This window comes from Pleurodeles waltl, chromosome 5 (assembly GCF_031143425.1).
Source record: "Pleurodeles waltl isolate 20211129_DDA chromosome 5, aPleWal1.hap1.20221129, whole genome shotgun sequence".
Taxonomy (NCBI): Eukaryota; Metazoa; Chordata; class Amphibia; order Caudata; family Salamandridae; genus Pleurodeles; species Pleurodeles waltl.
In genome coordinates this window covers 95,456,628-95,483,621 of record NC_090444.1, presented here as the reverse complement: position 1 = coordinate 95,483,621, position 26,994 = coordinate 95,456,628, and the positions used below count along the sequence as shown (strand labels likewise).

General features: G+C 48.1%; 1 protein-coding gene across 1 annotated transcript in view; it reads right to left on the bottom strand.

Moving 5' to 3' along the window:
- The window catches only part of DRC1 (dynein regulatory complex subunit 1), a 597,053-nt gene that overhangs the window by 547,089 nt on the left and 22,970 nt on the right, over positions 1-26,994 (bottom strand). The gene's annotated exons all lie outside the window — the stretch shown is intronic.

The following is a 26,994-nucleotide window of genomic DNA, read 5'->3' as shown; positions in this document are numbered from 1 at the left end:
CAAAGGAAAATACAATCCATTCTAAAAGGTCCTATGAGGATTAGCAGAGTGCAAATCTTCTATCCCCAGGGTTTGCCAGAAGGTGTGACCAACAACAGAACTCATACTTACTACTGTAATCTGTGAGATTCCATGTAACAAAATACCCATCTACAGACTTGAACACAATATACTAACAATTCACCCATAAATGTCTACTGGCTTCAACAAATGCTTTTCACAATACATATGGCAGGCCTGCTTCCTTTCTCACAACTTTTCATAATAAACAGATGAGACCTATGGCATGTGATGTAACTTTTCCCAATGAACCAATTCCACCTATAGCCTTTGTCACTGTACTCAGTTCCGCTGTATTGAGAATTGCTAAAACAAAAATTGTAATATGAGCATTTTTTCCATGGAAACACACAACTTCTGCCTAATCTAACAAGATGCTTATCTTCAGTAGCGCGCTTTCTGGTAGAGACTATCTAACTGAAGACCTATTGAATATTCCCCAGGCATGAGACTAGATTCGAAAACTTCTTCAACAATGCTGCAGTGTGGCTCTGCTGTGACGCTGTTCCTCTTTGGAAATTGGTGCCACTCCCATGTACTGATGTCAGGTGCTTTCAAAGCTGTCCAAGCCCTCAGATGCAGAGTTCAAATAGCAAATGTCTTGTGACAAATGTGAAGTGTCCTAGAATTGTGACATCATTAATGGATTTGGAGTCCAGTCCACAAATGGAGGAGGATGGGAGGATCGGTGATGAATCAGCAGTAAGACAGAGTTTCTACCAGTAAGAGCATTATGATAGACAACTAACTTTTTCTTCCAATAGAAACTTCTAACTGCAGATTCCTCACCTTTGGAATAGATGCCAAAGCAGTACTTATTTGGAGGTGGGTCTGTGGACAGACTCAAACAAAAAGTCCACTAGGACCAAGCCAGAAGAATGCCCCTATTGGCAAACATAGCTTTCCAGATAGTAGTGCTTCATGAACGTACGTAGTGCTGTTCATATAGCCACCTGGCAGATGTCCAGGACAGGAACTCGGCGTGGCAAAGCAATGGTAGCATTCTTGGCCTTGGTTGAACCAACACCCAGTCCTTCTGGAGGCTGCTTTTTGGCCAATGCAAAGGAAATCTCGATGGAGGGCACAGTCCTGCGCAGGATGGTCTGTTTCTGACTGAGCTTGCCATTTTTCACTTCAGCGAACCCACAAGCTGACCATCCACCAGTTGTTCTCTGGTATGACTGATGTAAAAACTCAGAGCTCTTTTGGGCTTCAAGTGATAGAGTCTCTCCTTCTCCTTAGAAGAGTGAAGCAGATAATAAAATGCCAGCAGAGTGATTGTTTGACCAACGTGGAACAGAGTCACAACTTTGGGCGCACTCAGGCATGATCCTTTTCAGAACTCGGGGCAGAAGAGGTATTGATGGGAAGGCTTATATGAGTCTAGAGTTCCTCTCTAGGTGGATCTCACCTCCTAGTGAGAGATACCTTTGAAACTCTGATGCGCAGAACTGCTGACATTGTGCATTCTTGTGGTGCCAAACAGATCGAAACAAGGTTCTCTCCAATCGCAGAAGAGCTTTGCACCGCCTCCAAGTGTAACTACCATTCATGTTGAAAACTGAGATGTGCACCCTAGTATTCAAAGATCCTGCTAGGTGGTTCATCACTAGGAAAATCTCTTTATGGTCCAGACATTTCCAGAGGAGTATTACCTCCTGGCATGGGGCCACCACCCCACTCAGCTCTGTTTGTTGCAATGCTACATGGCAGTGGTGTTCACTGTAAGCACCTGTACGAGCCTACCATTGATGGACGGAAGGAATGCTCACAATGCCAGGTAGATGACCCGTTGCTCCAGGAAATTCATATAGAGCCAGGTCTCTGCCGTAGACCAGAGGGCTCTGATCTCTACCTCTCCCATGTGGTCGCCCCAACCCACAAGTGATGCTTAGATCAACACTGTCAGCTATGTCAGCTATGAGTGGGTAAAGGATAGGGGTCTGCGCTGACCCAATCCCAGTCCATTAACCACCACTGCAGATCTTTTGCAGTTTCCTCTGAAATCTGCACATGGTCAGAGAGTTCCCCTTGATGTTAGGTCCACTGAGACTTCAGATCCCACTGCAAAGCCTGCATATGCAACCTAGCGTGCTTGACTAGCAGGATGCAGGAGGCCATCAGTTCCAGCAGCTTCAGAGTCAACCTCACTGAGATCCAGGACAGAGAAAGATAGGGATCCTAGCCTGAATGACCTGGACTCGTCTTTCCTGGGGGAAAGGCACAAAACCAAACCATGCCCAGAACGTGAAGCAGCAGAGATGGGACTTGAGCACATTGATAGTAAACCCCACAGATGACAGGAGGTTTGCCATAGTCTAGAAATGGTTGTTGAACTGCCTGTGGTGAGCTTGCCTTCAACGTCCAGTTGTCAGGGAAGGGGAAGACTGGGACCCCTGACCTCCAAACGTGTGCTGCCACCACTGACATTACTTTCTAGAACACCTGTGGCACGCTGATGAGACCAAAGGGAAGAAGTGAACTGAAACTGCTTCTCGCCCCACCACAAACCACAGATAGCGCTGATCGGCCTGCAGGATAGGCATATTGCAATAGAGATCCTGTAGGTGTCACATCTGTCTCCAGGGTCACGGGTAGACAAGACCTGGGCCATTGTGAGCATCCTGGAGTTTTCCTTCCTGTGGAAGGTATAGAGAAGGTGCAGGTCTAAAATAGGACGAGGGCCTCTGCCCTTCATTGGCACTAGAAAGTAGCGGGAATAACAACCAGGACTTACTTCTGATGCAGGCACCCTCTCAATAGCCCCTTTGGCCAAAAGGGGCTGCGCTTCCTGCCATAAAATGAACAGATGGTCACCAGTTAGTTGTTCTGGGGACAGCAAAAGGTGTGACAGAGTCAATGAAGGGTACAGTTTACCTCTTTGGACTATCCGTAGGATCCACCTATCCGATGGTATCGCCTGCCAACCAGACAAGAATTGTTGGATCCTGTCTCCAACCAGGATACTGTGTTCCACTCAGGGCACGCTCTAAGGGTTTGGAAGGTGGGACAGTAGATGGAGTGGCTTGCTGGCCTTGACTGATGGGGCACTGGGAGCTGCAGCCTCACTTGCAAAACAGCTGGCCATGCTGTTGTGGCTAAATTGGCCCCTGGTATGGGGTACCTCTGCCGACGCAGTATAAGGAAAGCTAGGGCGGATGCTGCCAGATTGGCTCAAGGAGTGTGCTGTGGCCCTGCTCTCTCTGAACCGCTCCAGAGAGAAAACTACCTTGTCTCCAAACAGATGAGCCCAGTCATAGGGAATGTCCATGAGGGACGAATAGACATTGCCTTAAAAACCCACTGAGCGCAGCCAGGAGTGGCTGTGAATGTTGACAGTGGCTCAGCCAGTGGAATCGGTGGCACCCAAGCCACAACGAATTGTGAACTTGATCTCCTCACAACCATCCTGTATAGCTAAAGGTAGGATAGGTCAGAGATCTTTCGGCATACCTGGGAGGACATCAGCCACCAAATCTGAAAGGGCATGGGAAAAGAGGCCCAGCAGGCAACTAGCCAAGGTAGATGAAGAAAATATCCTCTTCTCCACTCGCTTGGATTATGTATCAGGGGGAGTATTTGGAAAGGTATTTGGGTTCATCCAACTGGTAGATGCCTGCACCATCAAGCTTTCTGGGGATGGGTGCTGAGATAAGAATGCGGGATCGCTGAGGACAGGGTGGTGGTGTCTTGCAATTTGATGACTGATGGGGTACCAGAGCAAGGTTTGACCCAGAGTATCCGTTGGTGCCTCATTGAAGGGTAGAATAGATGTTTGTCCCGGCTGAAGCACTTCTGTCAAGGCATTGGCTTTTACCTGTAAGGTGGGAAGCAGGAGATCAAGGCCTCTGGCTGGCGTATGCATGAAGATTGCATAAGAAGCGTACTCCTCAGTGGAAGGACCTGGGTTTGAGAGGAGTTCTGACTCAGGGGAAGTTTCAAGGCCACTGGCTTCTTGAGGTTCCTCATGTAATTGTCCATTTGCTTCTAGGTGGACTAAAATATTATTTTTGAAATTGAGTTCCAAAGAATCCCTAATACTTGTACCTGGGCATACCCATAACTATTTTAGCTGTAGAGGTTACTCTCTAAATTTCTTATTTTGTAACTTGATACACCTCACAAATATTCTACTTGCAATTGTGCTTTCTCCATACTCATGTTATATGCATCAAGCAACATCTCAGTAACAATATTTAACAATATTTAACAATATTTAACTGTGTAATCCCATCTCTGGATCCACTTTCTTCCAATTTTCTATCATGTACTACTCATTTCACCCAAAGTGACCACACTAAGAAGCTGAACCAACACCACTTTTAGATGATTGGTGACAATCTACACCATTTATCTGGCCAAAGCAAGAAAGGCCATTCTCTAAATTACCACTGATCATCTCTTCATCCCTGATATACATCATCTACACTTCAGTGTCCAGTGATCAGACACAACTGGCTCACATAGCTTGCTATACCTACCAAAGGCTAATACAGTAATACCCCTCTCATTTTTATGACAAAGAAATTCATACAATGAATCTAGACATATCACTTCTGGTTTGAAGTAAGGTTTCTGTAGTGGTGAGAGTCAATTGGGTGTGAAGCCCTTCAGTCTACCCTATTTTCGTGGATCTTGGCACCTGGGATTCTTGGGCCACATAGCAGTGAAGGGTGGATGAGATAGCTCTGAGCATGGGCCTCTCTTGTTTCTGGGGTGTTTATGCTAGGCCAAGGTGACAGTCTCCACTGTAGCTAGGTAGGCCTGGCACTGTTTCTGGGGTAGGATGGCTGTTGGACTGTCAGGGTGGTATAGCTGGGGCTGTCTGGTGTGAGACTGGCGTTGGAAAGGCCTCAGTTAGCGGAACTATTAAATCAATGTTGCAAATATATTATGTTCTCAAACTGTCCAATATAAATGTGGCTGTGTGAGGATGCCATCCCATCTTAATTGTGCAGATATTTGTTGGGTGGTGAGTCAATTCAATTCAAATAAGCTTTAATCGACAGATGTTGTCATAAAAGCATATATAAATAAAACAAAAGCAATGCATTAACCATAAACGAAACATTAAAACAAGCATCTAAGACTCAGGTAGAATACATGATGATAGGACCGTATGAGACAGTAAAATACAAGATTTTGTAGTTAAAATCCAGAAAGAGGAAAGAATAGAGGTATGAAACCTGTGAGGATATATTCTGTTCAAAATAAAATCATAAAAGCAAAAAAATAAAAACAGTAATACAATAATTAAGATCACCCAACAGGTCTCATATGGCTATAGATATAAAATTAGCCTCTCAGTCATTGATAAAATGCATTAATTTCCTGTGTCTAAGAATGGCCCATAAAATTTTAGACATGACGTTGTAAATGTACATGGTTGGCAAAGTCTGTAAAAATACATAAGCTGGTCAACATTGTAACAAGTCTATAGATGTTAATAATGGTAGCAAAAATTTCTTTCTTGGCGAATTATACAAATTGCTAAATAAAACCCTATGGAAAGTACTTTACTCAGTAGCCATGTTGCACAGGTATTTAGCCATAGGCCTCAACCAGTCGTTTGTGGTTGGAAAACTCACCAAGTGGTGGAAAAAATCTAGCCTAAACCTGGTTAGAACACATCTGTGCTGTTCATTGCTCACCTCCTTTAGGTATAGTCGGATGCCAAGCGAGGTTAAATAAACTGGTTTTTAGGAACACTTGGCTTAAGCAGTCCAGCAGATAGACTTAGGGGCATATTTATACTCCGTTTGCGCCAAATTAGCGTCGTTTTTTTCGACGCAAATTCGGCGCAAAACTAAAGCCATATTTATACTTTGGCGTTAGACGCGTCTAGCGCCAAAGTATGGGCAAATAGCGTCATTTTTTTGCGTGAACGCCTTCCTTGCGTTAATGAGATGCAAGGAAGGCGTTCCCGTCTAAAAAAATGACTGCGACGCAAATGCGTCGTATTTATACTCCCGGGCAAAAATCACGCCCGGGAGTGGTCGGGTCAAAAAACCCCGCATTTGCGCCACTTTTTAACGCCTGGGTCAGGGTAGGCGTTAAGGGGCCTGTGGGCTCAAAATGAGCCCACAGGTGCCCTCCCCTGCCCCCAGGGACCCCCCCTGCCACCCTTGCCCACCCCAGGAGGACACCCAAGGATGGAGGGACCCATCCCAGGGACATTCAGGTAAGTTCAGGTAAGTTCAGGCCTTATTTGTGCCCCCCTACATGCCACTATGCCCAATGACCGTGACCAAGTCCCCTGGGCATGGCCATTGGGCAAGGGGGCATGACTCCTGTCTTTACTAAGACAGGAGTCATGTAAATGGCGTCTGGGCGTCGTTAAAAATGGCGCAAATCGGGTTAAGACGATTTTTTAGCGTCAACCTGACTTGCGCCATTTTAAGACGCCCTAATGCCATTTTTCCCAACGCCGGCGCTGCCTGGTGTACGTGGTTTTTTCCAAACACACCAGGCAGCGCCGGTCTGCTTGCGCCGGCTAACGCCATTCAATAAATACGGCGCCCGCATGGCGCTTCAGAATGCGTTAGCGCAGTTTAGCGTCAAAAAGTATAAATACGGGCCTTAGTTCTTCTAAACGTGACAAACATTCTTTTTTCAGGTTTTTTCTTTTGACAGCTTGTAGTGTTTCTGGTTTATAATAATAATCTGGGTGTCCCAGATCACACATAAAGTTGTTTACATATCCCATTCATTTTACTCTTCCTACATGAGAGGACCCGAGACAATACCCTATAATCTCTTGGTTCAACTTTGTATACTCAGAGGTCCATACTTTATGCCATAGCAGAATCGGTTGAATTTAAACTAGGTTTGAAATACGCAGGACCCCTAGTTCCAAGTGGCAAACATATGATAGACTACTCTGTGGGAGAGAGAGAATATACTTCAGGAAGGCGTTCTCTATCAGCTGCAGGGAATCATGATTTACATTCCTGTAAGGAAATGCCTCCTTGGCATGGTTACCCCCTGACCTTTTGTTGATGCCAGTTATGATTGAAAGTGTGCTGGGACCCTGCTAACCAGGCCCCAGCACCAGTGTTCTTTCCCTAAACTGTAACTTTGTTCCCACAATTGGCGCAACCCTGGCACCCAGATAGGTCCCTTGCAAAATGGTACCCCTGGTACCAAGGACCCTGATGCCAGGGAAAGTCTCTAAGGGCTGCAGCACGTCTTATGCCACCCTGGGGACCTCTCACACAGCACATGCACACTTCCTCACAGCTTGTGTGTGCTGGTGGGGAGAAAATGACTAAGTCGACATGGCACTCCCCTCAGAGTGCCATGCCCACCTCACACTGCCTGTGGCATAGGTAAGTCACCCCCTAGCAGGCCTTACAGCCCTAAGGCAGGGTGCACTATACCACAGGTGAGGGCAAGTGTGCATGAGCACTATGCTCCTACAGTGTCTAAGCAAAACCTTAGACATTGTAAGTGCAGGGTAGCCATAAAGAGTATATGGTCTGGGAGTTTGTCAAACACGAACTCCACAGTTCCACAATGGCTACACTGAAATCTGGGAAGTTTGGTATCAAACTTCTCTGCACAATAAATGCACACTGATGCCAGTGTGGAATTTATTGTAAAATGCACCCAGAGGGCATTTTAGAGATGCCCCCTGAATACCAGTCCGACTCCTAGTGCTAGGCTGACCAGTTTCTGCCAGCCTGCCACAACCAGACGAGTTTCTGGCCACATGGGGAGAGTGCCTTTGTCACTCTGTGGCCAGGAACAAAGCCTGTACTGGATGGAGGTGCTTCTCATCTTCCCCTGCAGGAACTGTAACACCTGGCGTTGAGCCTCAAAGGCTCATGCCTTTTGCTACAGCACCCCAGGGCATCCCAGCTAGTGGAGATGCCCGCCCCTCTGGCCACTGCCCCCACTTTTGGCGGCAAGGCATGAGGAGATAATGAGGAAAACAAGGAGGAGTCACACAGCCCTTAAGGTGCCCTGAACTGAGGTGACCCCTGCCTTTAGAAATCCTCTATCTTGAGATTGGAGGATTCCCCCAATAGGATTAGGGATGTGCCCCCCTCCCCTCAGGGAGGAGGCACAAAGAGGATGTAGCAACCCTCCAGGACAGTAGCCATTGGCTACTGCCCTCCTGACCTAAACACACCCCTAAATCTAGTATTTAGGGACGACCCAGAACCCAGGAAATCAGATTCCTGAAACCTACACAAAGAAGAAGGACTGCTGACCTGAAAACCCTGCAGAGACGACGGAGACGACAATTGACTTGTCCCCAGCCCTACCGGCCTGTCTCCAGACTCAAAGAACCTGCACAGCGACACATCCGACAGGGACCAGCAACCTCTGAAGCCTCAGAGGACTGCCCTGAACCGAAGGACCAAGAAACTCCCGAGAACAGCGGCAACATTATTGCAACTTTAAAGCAACTTTTAAAGAACTCACTCTTCCGGCGGAAGCGTGAGAATTCACACTCTGCACCCGACGCCCCCGGCTCGAGCTCCAGAGAACCAACACTGCAGAGAGGACTGCCAGGCGACTGCGACCTCGTGAGTAACCTGAGACGACCCCCCTGCATCCCTACAGCGACGCCTGCAGAGAGGATCCAGAGGCTCCCCCTGACCGCAACTGCCTGGAACAAAAAAACAGATGCCTGGACAGAGCACTGCACCCGCAGCCCCCAGGCCCGAAAGGAACCGACCTCCAGTGCAGGAGTGACCATCAGACGGCCCTCTGCCTAGCCCAGTCGGTGGCTGGCCCGAGAAGCCCCCCTGTGCCCTTCCTGCATCGCTCAGGTGACCCCTGGGTCCCTCCATTGATTTCTAAAGAAAACCCGATGCCTGCTGAGCACACTGCACCCAGCCGCCCCTGTGCCGCTGAGGGTGTGTTTTGTGTGCCTGTTTGTGTCCGCTCCAGTGCTCTACAAAACCCACCTGGTTTGTCCTCCGAAGACGCAGGTTCTTACCTGTTGGCAGACTGGAACCGGAGCACCCCTGTTCTTCATAGGCACCTATGTGTTTTGGGCCCTCCTTTGACCTCTGCACCTGACCGGCCCTGTGTTGCTGGTGCGGTGACTTTGGGGTTGCCTTGAATCCCCAACGGTGGGCTGCCTATGCCCAGGAAACTGAGCTTGTAACTGCTTTACTTACCTCAGAAACGTAACCTTACTTACCCCCCCCAGGAACTGTTGATTTTTGCACTGTGTCCACTTTTAAAATTGCTTATTGCCATTTTAACCTACACTGTGTGTACTACTGCTTTAATTCAAAGTTCCTTACTTATCTGTGGGGAGTACCTCACATTTTATGTATTTACTTCAAATCTTGAATCTTGTGGTTCAAAAATAAATTAAGAAAAGATATTTTTCTATATAAAAACTATTGACCTGGAGTTAAGTCTTTAAATGTGTGTTCCTCATTTATTGCCTGTTTGTGTACAACAAATGCTTAACACTACCCTCTGATAAGCCTACTGCTTGACCACACTACCACAAAATAGAGCATTAGTATTATCTAATTTTGCCACTATCAACCTCTAAGGGGAACCCTTGGACTCTGTGCATACTATCTCTCACTTTGAGATAGTATGTACACAGCCAACTTCCTACAATTCCCCCAAATGCCTGCCCCATACATGGCTGTTGACATGCATTTGGCCTTGTACACTGTTAACCCCAGGGGGTTTCTTTCCAACCTTGCAAGCAAAGTTTCGCAAGGCTGCAACAGTTTTCTGGAAGGGTAGCCATCTGGTTCTAATTGCCATCCACATATCCCTTTTGCGTCGAACATGATCGCCAGATAGGAAAAGGATGCAACATAATCTATTCTGGTGTCTTTTTGATCATGAGGCTGGGGTTTTTCGGTATCACTTTCCCACACCTCATAGCAAATGTCTTACTTTTATTAACTGATAGCCCCAGGTCTTCCATATAGGATACAAAGCACGTTAGTAACTGTTGGAGTGCAAGGGGGTACGTGTCATAAGAATAGCATCATCAGCATATAATAGGGTGGGAACGGTCCAGGACCCTATTTGGGGTAGGTTGTTACAGTTAGCATCTAATACTTTACCCAGACTATTAATGTATAAGCAGAAGCGGAAGGGTGCCAAAACACAACCCTGCCTTACACCCCTCTCTATGCTAAAAGGCTGGATACATTCGCCCATCAGACCATATCATACGCTGCACCCATGATATGTTTCCCTGAGAAATTGTATGATCGGTTGGTCTACCCCCATGTTACCCATGATTGTCCACAGTTTACTATGGATTACGCAGTCAGAAGCAGCAGTTAAATCAACAAAGACCAAGTACATTCTCCCTTATTTGATGATGGAGTATTTCTCGATCAGCATGCTTAGATTCAGACCCTGTTCCAAGGTTCCTACTCCCTCCGGAAACAAAACTGTAGGTCCAATAAGACGTTCTCCTGGGCCCATTCTTTCAGTCTGTTCAAAATAACGGGACCTGCCACATTCAGCATTGAGTCTAGGAGAGAGCTAGGACGATAACAGGTGGGACTGTGTCTAACTCTCTTTTTTAAAAATTGGGACAATAATTGATTTCCTCCAAGACCTCAGTAGGCCAACTTAACAACATGCATTTGGGACTTGGGTAAGCAGTGGCCCCCAGAGGGTCGTGTTGACTTTAAACAAATCTACAGGGATGAAATCTGGACCCGGTGCTTTGCCGGCTTTACTTGTGTTTAGGGCAGTAATTATCTCACCCAAGGTAAATGCGAGTTTGATAGGGAAAATAACGGGAGAAAAAGAGTCATTGTCGATCATATCCCTTACTGTCAGCCTTAACCTGTTGGTAGGATTACAATAAATGGTTGAGAAGTGGGTAATCCAGTCTCCCTTGCCAATGGCCATTTCAAGGCGTGGTCCAGTGTGAGACTGAAGATAGGGCGAATTAATTACCGCCAAAAAGCTGCAGGGTCCTTACTAATGTTCGCTTCATGCAATTTATCCCATAATTCCTTATTTAATACTGTTTTCCTTTGCATTAAAACATACTTATAGTTTTTTTGTGGCAGCCCTGACTTCATTTACGCAGCTTGGTTGTTTGTGTAGGGCTAGTTTCAGCATTCTATGGGCTTTGGTACAAGGTTCATCAAACCACCCTCTCATCCTGTTGTTGCTTCTGTCCCTACCTATAATCACTAGTCCCTCCTTGATATCCCCAGCAATCTTTTGAAAACTCTCAATGATATCCTTGGGGTCAGAACCCACATCTAGACAACTTTTGAAAGCCTGCGCACATCCACAAATCAACGTTTTAAAAAAGTTTTGGGGATCAATCTTTGACCAGCGCGGGGTATACTCACTGAGCCTGTTAATGTTCATAACACCCACTGTGCAATAGTTGGGGAGTGGTGCTTGGGATAAAAAAAAATCCTTGATGCCACATCCAGATCTATACTCAGAGGACAGTGATCGCTGCATGCAATGGTGTGGGTGATAAAATTTCCAACCCTGGCGGCATGTCTATTTGTGACCAATATGTAACCTATCACAGAGTTTTTTCCTCGGCCATTGAATGTAGTTGCAAATGGGATTGGAGGGCAACAGATCTCGTTACAGAATGCAAGGGCAGTGCTAAATATAAGTTCATTCAATTGCTCCCCCACAATGGTATGTTTAAAGTGTGAGTACCTAGCGTTCCCCCTTTCACTTAGACCGCAAATCTTCTATGAGCCCCTAGTACAAACTTCAGTATTAAAGTCTCTCCCCCCATAGGAATACCAAATCCTGGAATTTCCTAATCCCGAGGGCTTCGGCGTCCCTTTTTAGTAGAGTCAAGGCTGTTTTTACCTCAGCTTTCGGGATGTTATTATAAAAGTTAATTAATGCCAGCATGCATGTAGCTGAAGTTTCGACAACAAGAATCTGATGGTAGGGTTGCAGTGCCAGCAAAGTTATACTAAATGCCCTCGGGGTGTTTGATACGTAGGTGCAGATCCCCACATTTGCCCTCCCTGAGTTTGATGGTTCCGCAGGGGTCTGATAGGTTCTAAAACCATTTAGATGGATTGGGTTTACTGCCCATGTTTCTTGTACACAGACTACAGTAAATCTGTTAACAAAAGCACACCAATCTGCTATTACCACCCTGGATAGTAAGCCTGCCACATTCCAGAATGCTATCCTTGTCTTCCCCTCAGGAACGGTATTTTCACAATTGACCAAATGGACCTCAGTAGGTAGGTGGGGTCTGCCCAGAAGGGGAGGGAGGATGTTTTTAAAGTCAGCAGTTGAAAGAGCAGTCAAACCAGGGGTAGTTATATCATTTGGGTGGGATGGTAAATCAGCAGGGATTACAGATGGTACTCGGAGTCAGTCGTTTTGATCTAAAGTAGAAGAGATGCCTGCTGAATGGTTGGTGAACCTGGCCCCCTGACACGAGGGGACCCTGGGATACTTAAACTGAATGCAGGAGTACCCTGATGCGCTTGTGCTTGCGTCTAAGGCTTCCAAATTATCAACCAAGCTCCTGCCCCTAAGTGTCAACTCAATTGTGTCAAAACAGGTGTCTGGATCTGGCCTTCTAACTGCATCGATTATGTCCTTGCGTATTATGGAATAGTAGCCCCTCACATGTCGGATCCAGTGGCTCGCCTAGTTTTTAACAGATTTTCCACCTTCTGTCACGACTCACGTGCTGCTTGCGCCTGGAATTTGCAGATCTGGGTGCGTGAATCTTCAATGTTCGGCTTTGGCCCAAAAAGGGGCGACTCTTTCTGGTAGCCACGGTGCTGTAGGCAATGGAGACACCAAGAACAGACCGTGCCCTTCAGAAAGTAGCGCCAGAGGGAAAAAAACCCTTAAAAAGGGGAAAAAACCTCCAAACAGGAAGACTCCTGGAGAAAAACAAGAACAAACAAACAGGAATCCAAAAGGAGCAAAAATCAGAAAACACAGAATGCTGAATCCAAAACCAAAAGGCAAGGAAATCAGGAGCGAAGACACTAACTGAGCAGAAAGTGTTGCAGCGCAAAGAAAGAGGAAAAACACAGCCCTTATATACCAAAAAACAGGAAGTGACCCACAGGAAGTAAAAGGACACCATCTTAGATAGGGAAACAATACATAGAACAGAATAGTAGAGGAACCATAGAGAATAGGGAACAAGGAATGCTGGGAAAGCACAGGAATCTGGGAAGGAGGAAAAAACATAAAGAAAGGCACACAACAGACTGCAAAAAAGAAGAAAGGACAAAGAAACGAAGAAAAACAGGTAAGAGGGTTCAGAGACCCCTGGGACAGTGAAAGGCAGAAGGAAGAACGAGGCCCCAAGCAAATCTGGGGCCTCGAAACGCGCAGGAGAGGCTGGGGGCGCGCCGCGTCTTAATAACGCGGTGCGCGGCCCGAGCCGAACGCCCGGCAGAAGTCGAGCTCTCGGCTCGCGCCGCGCGGTGCGGCGCGACAGTAGGTCCCCCTCCCGAAGGCCCAGGTTTAAGAGGGAATAAACAGTGAAAGCGTTGAATCAAGAGAGGAGCGTGAACGGAAGAGGCATCTTCCCATGAACATTCACTGAGAGGATAACCCTTCCAATGAATCAGATACTGAAGTCGTTTATGAAAAAGACGAGAGTCACAAATTTCCTGCACTTCATATTCAGGAACATCATCCACAAGGACAGGAGGTGGACAAGGAAACTGACGTGAGTAAGGATCAGGCACATAAGGTTTAAGCTGAGAAACATGAAAAACCGGATGGATCTTCCATGTATGGGGTAAGTGAAGACGGACAGTGACAGGATTGACCAACTGGAGAATACGGAAAGGCCCATAGTAACGAGGTGTGAACTTGTTTTGAGAGAGACGTGAGGGCAAGAATTTGGAGGAGAGCCAGACTTTATCTTGCAGATGATAATTTGGATTGGTTGTACGTCTCTTGTCTGCAGCCTTCTTCATATACCTCTTGGTATGTAACAAATTAGATCGAATTAGTTTATGGAGTTGGAGAAGGCGTTTGGAGAAATAGGTAATAGCAGGTAGAGGAGAGTTGGATTGTGGAGAAGTAGGGAAAGAGGTAGGATGAAAACCATAGGAACAGAAAAAGGGAGTGACCTTGGAGGCACTATGGACTGAGTTATTGTAGGAAAATTCAGCTAAAGAGAGGTAAGTGCTCCAGTTACTTTGGGTAGAATTGCAAAAGCATCGAAGATATTGCTCTAGTCCTTGGTTCAGACGCTCAGTCTGTCCGTTGGTCTGAGGATGGAACCCTGAAGACAGGGCTCTATTTATATTCAGTGTTTTACAAAAATGCTTCCAAAATCGGGAGATGTACTGAGGTCCTCTATCAGATATTATGGTATGTGGAAGTCCATGGAGACGGAAGACATGATCTATGAATATTTGACTTAGTTCTTGAGAAGTAGGCAGCCTTTTTAGGCCAGTGAAATGAGCCATCTTTGTGAAAGAATCCACTGTGACCATGATAACCCGGTTTCCTGCTGATGGTGGGAGTGAACACATAAAATCAGTAGAGATAGTATGCCATGGGGCCGATGGAACAGGCAAAGGCTGTAGTAATCCTGCCGGTCTGGTGTGAGGTATTTTGACTTGGGCACATATGGGACAGGCCTGAACGTATTTTTCCACATCCAGTTTCCAGGTAGGCCACCAGAAAAATCGTGAAAGTAGTTCTTGTGTGGCTTTGATGCCTCTATGACCAGCTACAGGGGAATCATGGCACATTTGTAATGCTTTCTTTTGCACCTTGTTTGTAGGGAGGAATATCAGGTCTTGGTAATAAAAATATCCTTGTTTCTTGTACAATAATGGTCTTAGTTCTTCTATGTCATGGTCCGATAGATTGGCGTATTCTTGTTGTACTTCTTCCAGGAAAGACTGAGCCACTCCAATGATCTTACTGGGTTCTAGAAGATACTGGGATGAGGAAGGAGAACACTCTGGATATCGGCGAGACAGAGCATCAGCCAGAATGTTTTGAGATCCTGGAATATATGTAATATAAAAATCGTACTGACTGAAGAAAAAGGCCCAGCGGGCCTGACGACTATTCTGGCATACAAAATTTCTTAAACATTGTAAATTACGGTGGTCTGTCCTCACCTCAAATGGTTCCTTGGAACCCATCAGAAACTGTCTCCACTCAAGGCAGGCTGTTTTCAGAGCCAATAATTCCCTTTCAAGTACGGAATAATGTTGTTCAGCTGTGGAAAGGATATGAGACAAATAGAAAACAGGATGTTCAAGGCCATCATCCTCTTGTCGTTGGAGTAAGACAGCTCCGATGGCTCTCTCAGAAGCATCAGTTACTACTATAAATTGTTTGGTGGTATCTGGATGTCTTAAGATGGGGGCTTGGGTGAAGGCTCTCTTTAAGCTTTGAAAGGCTGCTTCAGCAGCCTCAGTCCAGACAAACCCCTTCTTTAAATTGTCCTTCTTTAAGGTGTGAGTTATGTGGCTAGTCTGACTGGCAAAGTCTAGAATGAATTGTCGATAGAAGTTTGCTAAACCTAGGAAACATTGTGTTTCTTTTATGGTAGAAGGAGAAGGCCACTCTAGGATAGCTTGTACCTTTTCTTGATCCATAGCTATGCCGGTGGGACTTAAATGATAGCCCAGATATTTGACTTCCGTCATGTCGAACTCACATTTCTCTGGTTTGCAAAATAGTTGATGATCACGAAGTCTTTGAAGAACTTGTTTCACATGGGAAGTATGGAGTTCAGGATTTCTAGAATAAATAAGAATATCATCTAGGTAGATCACGACTGTCTGATTCAGTAGGTCTGAAAACACTGAGTCCATAAATCTCTGGAAGATTGCGGGGGCGTTAGTAAGACCAAACGGCATAACCCTATATTCAAAATGGCCAAATGGGGTCCTGAATGCTGTCTTCCATTCGTCGCCTTCTCTTATGCGTAAAAGGTGGTAGGCTCCTCGTAAATCCAATTTAGTAAAACGTTGGGCCCCTCTGATTGCTTCCAGTATGTCCCTGATGAGAGGCAAAGGATAACGATCTTTAATGGTAATTTTATTCAGACCTCGAAAATCCAGGCACGGACGAAGATCCTCAGTCTTCTTGGGCACAAAAAAGAGAGGGGCCCCAGCCGGAGACGATGATGGAACAATAAGACCACTCTGTATATTTTCGTCCAGATACTCCTTTAGAACTTCCTTTTCGGGTTCCGTGAGGGAGTACATCCTCCCAAAAGGAACAATTGTGCCGGGTTCCAATGGAATTGCACAATCATATTCTCGATGTGGAGGTAGCACAGGTTTTGACGGTTTTTGGAAAACATCCTGAAACTCCAAATAGTGGTCTGGGACCCCTTGGACCGTATTAATGGACATACCAGTGGCACCTTCAGTAGCTAAGGATCTTTTCGGAGACCAATACTTGTCGGAAGTAAAACAGTTCTCATGACAAAATTGCGAAGACAAAGAGACTGTCCGGGTAACCCAATTTATATATGGGTTATGTCTGATGAACCACGGAATTCCAAGAATGATGGTATGGTTAGGGGACGTAATAAGATCGAAGGAGATGTGTTCTTGATGGTTTCCCACCTGTAGACTTAACATCAGGGTAGTGGTGTCTACAGGACCAGAGGATATCAAAGATCCATCCACAGTGTGTACCTGTTCGGGTACTTCTTTTGCTTGAGTAGGAACTAGGTTAGCAGCAGCCCACGTCTTGTCCATGTATATACCACTAGCACCACAATCTAGTAATGCCATAGTCTTTTCTTGACGACCGTCAGGAAGTTGTAACAGGACAGGAAAGATGAACAAGGCAGTTGTATTGTCATTAAAGGAGCTGATGGAAGGTATAGCTGTAGATCCCGTCCCCTCCCTTCTTACAGAGGACGGGAGGTGGCGTTTCCCGAAGGCCTGGACGGACGTACTGGACAGGTACGGAGCATGTGACCAGCAGAACCACAATACAGGCACAACCCTCTCTTGCGTCTGTCTTCTCGTTCACTAGCAGAGAGCGGACCTCGGGTAGTATCCACCTGCATGGGTTCCCCTTCGATGTCTCTAGCAGGAGTGCGAGGTTCCTCGGAACGCTGCAGGTATGCACGTGAGCTACTTGGCTGGGCAAATCCTCTACTCCTTTTCTTTTCCGATCTCCGTTCCTGAAGACGATATTCGATGGACAGTGCTTGATCCATCAGGCCACGAAGATCTTCCGCTCTGGTAGAATGCACTAGTTCATCCTTTATTTCTTCTTTGAGTCCTCTACGAAATAATGTTACCAGAGTACGTTCCACCCAAGTGGTCTCTGCCGCCAGCTGACGAAAACGGGTTATATATTGCAGGACGTCTTGGGAGCCTTGTTGGATGTCGCACAAGGCTTCTTCAGCGGAGGCTTCCAATCCAGGACGGCTAAACATCTGTTTGAAGCGACTCACAAAGGCGGAATAGTCTGACAATACAGGGTCGTTGGAGGACACCGTCGGGGTTGCCCAGGCCAAGGCTGGACCGGATAAGGCACTGATAAGATAACTCACCTTGGTCCTGTCGTGGGAGAATTGAGTAGGTCGGAAGGCGAAATACACCGTTAAAGCATCCAAGAACTCGCGAAGCTTGGTTGGTTCACCAGAGAAACAAGGGGTAGAAGCGGAGACTGTCGGAACATCACTGGTGCGGAGGGCCAAAGCCTGTCGTAACGCAGCATTTTCATTACGTAGTTGTTGCAATTCCTGGGCTTGTTGCTGAATCATGGTCAACAGAGATTGCTCCGGATCTGCAGCAGCCGCCACTGTATTATCCATGGTGTTTGAGGACGTCGGAATGGTTGGGCGCTGCAATCTGTCACGACTCACGTGCTGCTTGCGCCTGGAATTTGCAGATCTGGGTGCGTGAATCTTCAATGTTCGGCTTTGGCCCAAAAAGGGGCGACTCTTTCTGGTAGCCACGGTGCTGTAGGCAATGGAGACACCAAGAACAGACCGTGCCCTTCAGAAAGTAGCGCCAGAGGGAAAAAAACCCTTAAAAAGGGGAAAAAACCTCCAAACAGGAAGACTCCTGGAGAAAAACAAGAACAAACAAACAGGAATCCAAAAGGAGCAAAAATCAGAAAACACAGAATGCTGAATCCAAAACCAAAAGGCAAGGAAATCAGGAGCGAAGACACTAACTGAGCAGAAAGTGTTGCAGCGCAAAGAAAGAGGAAAAACACAGCCCTTATATACCAAAAAACAGGAAGTGACCCACAGGAAGTAAAAGGACACCATCTTAGATAGGGAAACAATACATAGAACAGAATAGTAGAGGAACCATAGAGAATAGGGAACAAGGAATGCTGGGAAAGCACAGGAATCTGGGAAGGAGGAAAAAACATAAAGAAAGGCACACAACAGACTGCAAAAAAGAAGAAAGGACAAAGAAACGAAGAAAAACAGGTAAGAGGGTTCAGAGACCCCTGGGACAGTGAAAGGCAGAAGGAAGAACGAGGCCCCAAGCAAATCTGGGGCCTCGAAACGCGCAGGAGAGGCTGGGGGCGCGCCGCGTCTTAATAACGCGGTGCGCGGCCCGAGCCGAACGCCCGGCAGAAGTCGAGCTCTCGGCTCGCGCCGCGCGGTGCGGCGCGACACCTTCCCTTTGGGCTGGTAGATGTAATTTAGGGACGTTGACCATTAGGACAGTGTTGTTGGATTGGATTGATTAGCTTCAGACTGGGCAGCATGATTTGTAACGTTATCTTTCATTGTTCTGGAAAACTGGTGGTGAAGTCTTGGTTTGTTGCCCGTGTTTCGGCTACTGCATTGAGACAGAAGTTCTCAGTCCCACCGGCTTCTGATGGATAGCCAGCACTGGCACAAGGCTTGCAGCAGCAGGGGAAGGAGCGCAATTGCATTCTTGTTACCGATGTTCAAGGGCAATTTGGGCAACAATGTTGAGAGACATAGGGGATTAAATGTGGAACTACTGTTGCGATCCCTGTTGAATGATGCATCTACAGGTGTTAACTGTTTGACCATAGTAATTAAAGAATTAACCACGGACTTGAGCTCAGACACCCCATTTTTTAAATCATTTATACATGAAATGTACTGATCATTAGGCAGGTCTGGGCTTATGTTTATTGCTCCTGTGTCTGCTGTCCCACCCATCAATATAGTTAGGTCAGGATCATCATGTGATATATCGTTTAGTGGGTTGAAGCAATTGGTGCAATGGGGGTGACCGCTACCAGCAGGTGATAGCTCATTTGCGGGTACTGATGGAATGTGAATAATAGCATTTCTCGCTACTTCCTGCCCTGTGGGAGCTAGAACCTGTGACCCACAATTTTTTAACATATCTAGGATTTTCCTGCGGCCCTCTCTTGACCTTACTGGGGAACACTCACTCCGAATACCTTTGGAGGCTCTATCAGGAGAGGAAGTCAAGATGTCCTCACAATCAACCAGAAGATTGTCTATCCTATCCATTACACAGTTACTTGCTGCATGATTTTGCCGTGTGTGTTTTTTCCTGTGTGCCACCCCAGCCTCGCCGTCGTGCGCTTTCCTTTTAGCCATCGCAATTGATTTCATCAGAAGGTGAGCCCTTAGAGGTAAAGTGAGTCAGTAAAGCCGTCCCCAGAGACTATGACAAGACAGTCACTCTGGCAAAGTGTGATAAGTAATGGATGTTGGGGGGGTGGCCCAGCCCAGCTCCTTCGGGCTCCGACAGGCCCGCCCTTGGCCATGGTGCACCCTGCGCGCGTCCTGCGCTGCCGAGTGCCCCTTTGTGCTTTATAGCGCTCGTTGGTCTGTTCAAGTGGGAGCAGGTGCTGAAGAAAAAGGACGCCTCCTGGGGCCACAAAGCACTCTGGGATATGTAGTCCCTCTAGGAATGGCTAGCACGTCCCACGCTGCCGAGTGCCCCCTCACACTTTATAGCGCTTGTTGATCTGGTCAAGTGGGAGCAGGTGCTGAAGAAAATGGCAGCCTCCTGGGGCCACAAAGCCGTCTGGGATATGTTGTCCCTCTAGGAATGGTTAGCTCGTCCTGCGCTGCCGTGTACCCTCTCGCGCTTTATAGCGCTTGTTGGTGGTGACTCCCTCAATTTAGAAGAATATGTTGGAATTGTCCAATGATCCTGGCTGTCACTGCACCAAGCTGCCCATCCAATTACTTGTTTGAGATTAAAGGAGTGAGTCCACGTTCTAAAAGGAATAAATACAATGTAATAATTTTCTTTCTTGGTATTTCCTTTCAAATATAATTATAGGTATAAGAGGATGTATCTTTTCCCTAAAGGCTCCTACTGCTCCTGTCCTTTGTGCTTCCAAAACTCCATGTTCTTTTGCAGGGTGGTGACAAGTGATTATTGGCCCAATATATGAATGACTCTCCAACCACAAAAGGTTTGAATCCTATATGCAGTCTTTCAAACAGACTTTGACACATTGTCCTGAGGATGGCCTCATGGATGGTTTCAGGCTTGGGAGACCGAAACGTCAGCCTTATAATCTCCATGAAGCAATTCATCGCATGAGCTGCTGGAGTCCATTAGGAGTGATTTCTGATTGTTTGAAAGACTGCATATAGGGTTAAAACCTTTTGTGATTGGCGAGTCAAGAGGGTTGGTGCTCTCCTTCTGTCCCTTGGATGTAAAGGGATTGGGGAATAGAGGGGTCACCAGTGTGTTTGTATAGAAACACTAAAAATTCTCTTTGTTGCTTTGTTATATTGATGAATATACTATTAGTGAATATATAAAAATTCTTCATTTTTCCAGAAACGAATTACACGCTGTTTGAAGATTTATTAATTTATGGAATTGAATTTATGGTTAATTACAAACATTTTTACAAAAAAAACTTTATTTTTGCATTTTTTAACTTTCAGTACATTCGGAACATTGCACCATAACCACATGCGCACACATCGGCTGGTCCCCCCACAATACATTATATGATAAAATGTCTGATGTAGTCCGTTTCCCAGCATGCAAAAATGCAACGTGTTCCACATTATTATTCATCCTATTCACAGTTCCTCTGCATAAACTGCTCTTCATAAGTTGGGCTGCCCCATCGCTACTCCTGTGTGCTCAGGGAAACCTCCTGCCCGTGTCCTCCTGCTCAGCAATACTTTCAATCATCTCGCGCCATGCCTGCATATCCCCCTCAAGGTGTTAATCCCTCCTAGCCCGCCTTAAGCAAATTTCTTCTGCGAACGCCCATTCCTTGATGTCTGTACGCCAGCGCCACACATCTGGACCCCGTGCACCCATCCAGGTTATCGCAACCCTTCACTTGGCCAACATCAGCACCAATTGTACAAATTTCCATTGCATTTTTGTTTCCTTTTTTTCTTTTGACATATCCCAAAAGGCACTGGACAGGGGTTTGTTCTACTCTCAACACCCCCACCTGACCCAAAACTCATACCACTGCCTCCCAGAAAGTGTGTACTATGTGACAGTTCCAGGCTAAGTGCAAGAAAGTCACTGATCGCACATTGCAGCGGGGGCAGCCGTCATCTCTGCTAGGATCAATTTTGTGGAGGAAGGCCGGAGTGACATACGTGCAATGTATATAGTTAAAGTGTATCAACTTAAATCTGGCATCACAGGTCCCCCGACGGAGCAATGCACATATTGCGTTCCACAGCTCCTCCCTCAGCGGTTCAGACAGGTCCTCTTCCCATGCCACCTGCGCTCGCAACACAGTCTTGGGCATGTCTGCTATCATGGCTTTATATATATGTGATACAACATGACCATCCCCCCATATTCCAGGAGCGCCCGGAGCAGGACCGAGGAGGGCGGGGCCTCCGGGTGAGTGAGCCATATCTCCTGGGTGATATGCTGGATGCTAGCGTACGTTAAGAACTGTCCCTGATGTAACCCAAAAGTATCCTGCACCGCCTCGTACATGTGAAATGTCTCTCAGGGGTATAAATCATCTAGAGTCAAGCACCCAGCGCTCTGCCAAGGTCGAGGATCCACAGTGGCAGCCAAGTGTCGGAACGCCAGAAGGTCCCAGAACACCAATTCCTGTGCAAAGGGCACGCGCCGCATGATTATTTTTACTGCACGCACCTAGACCTTTGCCGTATGGTGTATTAGGTATGGAAGTGGTTGTTCCCCTCTGCCCCCCACGTGCAGCAGCTGTGCCAGGGTGTTGCACCGGGTCTCATCCCTCAGTTGGGTTTTTTCCCAGTTATCACCCTCCCTTACCCAAAGGGCCGCGTATTGTAGCTGGGAGGCTAAAGAGTAATACTCCAAATTAGGTAATGCCAGCCCCCCTCCTCAAGGGGGAGCTGAAGGGTCTCCTGTTTTATTCTGCAGCAGCCCTCCGCCCAAACCAAGGATATCAGCAATGAGTGAAGATGTTTAAAGACCAAGTGAGGGGAGTATCAAGCGGATTTTGCAAAGTGTACAGGCATTGAGGCAAAAATACCATCTTTGCGATCGTGACTCATCCCATTATTGATAATGGGAGGGAGTTCCAGAAGCGCACCGAGCTCTCCAGGCCCGAGCTCACCCTCTCAATATTGAGCTGATTCAGATGCTGAGATGGGTGGGCCACCATTAACCCTAGATATCGGAAATGGTCAGTTTCCTATTACAGAGGCATGGTCGGCAGAGCATCCGTTGGGATCCGTTTTAAATTCCCCAGAGGGAATATCAGAGACTTGTTTTCATTGATTCTTAGCCCAGACAAAAGGCCAAAAATCTCCAGCTCCTGCATCAAAACAGGCAACGAGACCACAGGGTCCCTCAGATAAAACAGCATATCATCAGCATAAAGTGACATCAGGTGGCATGTCCCACAGATCCAAATCCCCCACCTCTCCATGACCCGCCAAAGTTTACATGCTAAGGGCTCCAGGGCCATCGCAAAGAGAAGTAGCGACATGGGGCACCCCTGACAGGTCCCCCTCCATACCCTGAAACTGTCCGAGCACTGTCCCCCCATCCGAACCCGCGCCTACGGTTCAGAGTATAGGATTTCGATCCATCGTTGAAATTGAGGCCCCACCCCAAAGGCTTTCAGAAGCCGGAGGAGATACGCCCAGTTTACTGTGTCAAACACTTTTCCAGTCTGTCTCTCGTTTCACCTGACATAGCAAGTTAACTTCCTCCCCCTGAGCATTGGGCCCCGCCCCTCACCATGCTGAAATGCAGCCAGGACATCCTCCCTTTCCGTCAGTTCTGCCTGGAGGGTTTTCTGCACTCCACATGTACAACCTCCCCGAAGCACCATCTTACATGCGTCCCATTCTGTTGCGCAGCTGTGCGTTGACTGCCAATTATGTTCCATGCATTCTGTTAGTAATTGTGTCAGTGTGTCTTTCTCCACCGGATCCTTAAGTATCTCTGAGGGGAATCTCCAGCTATAAAGAGTGCGAGAGGGACGGCCCCACTGAAAGACACATATCACAGGGGCGTAATCCCACAAGTATCGTGTAAGGTGAGACATCTGCTGCACCCCTGGGGCAGTATGCTGAGTGAGAAATATGCGATCGAGCTGACTGAACGTGCCGTGAGTGTTTGAATAACACATGTATTCCCTGGAGTTTGGGTGGGTATCCCTCCAAATATCTGTGAACCCAAGATGTGACATTGTGGTCTTCAAGTCTGTGGTCATTCTTGGCTTGGTCCCCTGTCTGAGGGGGTGTCTGTCCAGGTTCCCATCAATAATACAATTGAAGTCCCCCACCCAAAAGACATCAGGCCCCATGTGTCTGGACAGTTCACTAGCTATGGCAGGGTAGAATGTGGGGTCGTCGGAATTCGGGGCATATGAATTAAGTATTTCTAATGGGTGACCATCTAAGGTCCCTCTAAGCAGGATGTATCTGCCTTCTATATCTGCCTCCATTGAGCACAGCCCAAAAGGGACCCCCCCGGGCCACCCATATGTGCACTCCCCGAGCAAAAGACGAGAAAGTAGAGGAATAATTATTTCTGCTCCCTCCATTTTTCAGCCAATTTCTGCGCTTCCCCGTCAGTCACATGAGTTTCTTGGAGGCAGGCTATACTGACCCCGCAGTGTTTAAGCAATGACATCACCCTATATCGTTTGGTGGCTGTGCCAAGTCCCCTTACATTCCAAGTGAGGAGTTTATAAGTGTTTCGGACTGCCATCATGTATCATGTGTTACATGTATCCCTAGTGTGGGTGCCCTCCTATCCTCCCAGCTATAGTGTGCAATAAAAAGCAACCTGTAAAACATCAAGAACCGGAACCATAACTGCCTCCATTCCCTCCCCCCTCCCATGGACAACTGTAGCACTAACATACTTCTATCGGAGCCCACCCACTGTAGTGTCTGGACGCTGATGCACCCCTTACCGGTCCAACCGGACCTTCCCACTACTAGATCTACTCCCCCAAACCTGTTTCTTGCACCATCAAGACATCCTGCTATCTGCTTACTGTAGTGTTTAGCCACACTTTTACACCCATCCATTTCTCTCAACCCTACCATGCAGTGGCTCACAACCCTTCCACCCCTGAAAAGGCCAGTCCAGTGTGACCGCCTGGGCCGCTCTTGGTCATCTCTGCATTACAGACTCCACAGTGCTGCAACCTAGCAAGTCCACTCGTCCAGGACCGTTTCTCTCAGCCCTCCTGCAGACACGTCCCCCGGGAGGACTCACCCGCCATCATCTCCGGGTCAGGACCCCGGTCGCACGGAGCAGGCCCTCTGCAGGGCTCCTGCCCCGAAGACCGGTCCGGCCTCTCCCGAGGGTTCACCTGTGACATGTACATGGTGTCATCCTCCTCTGGTTGGGTCTCTGGTGTGGTTGATGCTCCTCGTCTGCGGGGTTCATCGCCAGGATCAATAGGGGCTGCCCCCTGCCGCTCGTGTCGTGTCTTTTTCCCTTTCTCGACTTCTCGGCCGCGGCCTGCAGCACCGGGGACCCCAATTTCTAAGCAATCCCACACCTCTTGTGGAGCTTCGAAGAAGTGTGCCTTGCCATTGTGGATGACTTTAAATTTGGCAGGATATAGCAGCATATATGTAAGCCCCATGGCCCTAATTTCTGTTTTGCTGCCAAGAAGGATTTGTGTTGTTCCTGCACCTGTTTGGTGTAATCGGGGAATATGGCAATAGTACAATTCCCATATTGTGGGGCTTGCTGTTCCCAGGCCGCTCTTAGGAGGCAGTCTCTATCTCTATAGTTGAGGACCTTTGCAGTAATATTCCTCAGTGGGGCCCCCAGAGGCGGCGGCAGCGCCAGGGCCCTGTGCGCCCTTTCAATGACAAAAAACTCTGAGAAGCCACAGCTCTGATCTGATCCAATCTTCCAGAAAGCGCTCTGTTGTGGTCCCTTCCGATTTCTCCGGGAACCCCAACACCCGGATGTTGCTGCGGCGGGAACGGCCCTCCGCATCCTCCGCCCACCTGCCAAGCTCGTCCACCTCTGCGCGCACGGTGGTCATCTGCTTTTTCAGTGATGCTATGTCCCCCTGTAGGGACCCTATATTGGTTTCCACAGTGTTGAGCTTCTCCGAGACCTTGCGGAGGTGTGCTTGCAGTAAATTGAGATATGGATTCAGTCTCTATCTGTTGTTCCAACGCCGAGCGTAGGCCTTGAATGGCATTCATCAAGTCCGCCCTTGTGGGCTGCACTGTATCGCCTCCCGGGGGATCGTCTTCATTTTCGCTGGCACGCAGGGTTAGCCGCTGCGTAGATTATCTTGGGGTGGTGTATTGTGTAATGGCACGTGTACCAGTTGCCTTTGCAGTTTTGTCTTTCCCCATCTCCGCACTGTCTAGGTTCCCCAGCTGTGTCAGGGCAGGGCCCTCAAGGGAAAACGTTCTCCTCCCTCCGCAAGTTTGCCTCTTCTTCCTCTGGCTGTGGATGGGCCGCACTAACTCCCGTGCAGGGCCAACTCTCGTGACCCCCAGCTCTCACCAAAGCACACTCCAGAGGAGGGGGGCACAGTATGACCCCCCGCTGCAGGGAGGCTGCTGCCCACCGCCGATGTACTTCGCCCAGTAGGGGCTGTCGACCCCTCCTGAGATTGGCACCTGGGGCCCCCCAATGTCTCTCATGCACGCATGGGGTGAGAGCCGCAGCCTCTGAACGCCCGTCACTGGGGCCCTCGGCGTTCCTCCTTCCCTGCCCCCCATCGTCAGCTCTCACCTCCAGCGCAGGCCAGCACTCTGCTGAAGCAAAGGTGAGGTGGGGGCGCGTCAGGCAACACAGGCCACAGGGCGGCCCCCTACAGGATCCCTTCACCACCTGGGGGGGCAGGACACCCCAACCCCCCGGAATGCGTGGTCGCGGCCTCCGAATCAGGCCCGCCGGCCACAGCACCACATCTGGCAGAGGGAGGGCCTCCCAGATGTCAGCCGGCCCCGCAGACCCCAAGGAACACCGCCGCCTCGCCGACCGCGTCTGGCACGCTCCTGTGGCTCTCCGTGTCTCGGAATGGGGCCCCCTCTCCTCCACTCCAGAGGGCCCCCAGGGCCGCCCACTCACCAGCTGGCTGCCGCTCCCCTCCTCGATGTGCCTGGGGGAGCAGCGGCATCTCAGGCAGCTGTCACAGGCGGGTCCCCCTCTGCCTGACCGGCAGGATCAGCAATGCCCCAGAGAGCAGACCCACTGCAGCCCCAGTCCTCAGTCCCCTATCGCGACATGCCATACACCAGCCTCGTGGCTCTGTGACCCTGGGCACTGCCCGAGGCCGCAGAGAGACGCCGCTCGAGACTACGGGTCCCCCAGGGGCTACACTCCTCTTCGGCTTAGGATACGTAGCAGGATGTCAGGATTTATGCAGGATTAGCTCAGGATTCTCCGTGGTAGGGGAGAGTGCACGGGGATCACATCCTCACGGCCATCTTGCCAGGCCACGTCCCCATTAATTACAACATTAACCGTATTTAATATCGCTGAAATATTTGCATGCAAATGTTTCCTCCATGAACATTGTGTGCTTTACAGTATCTATGACATATGGCACATTTCTGTCCTTGTCCCCTGCCCTGCTGCAGAAATTGCTGCCGAGCAC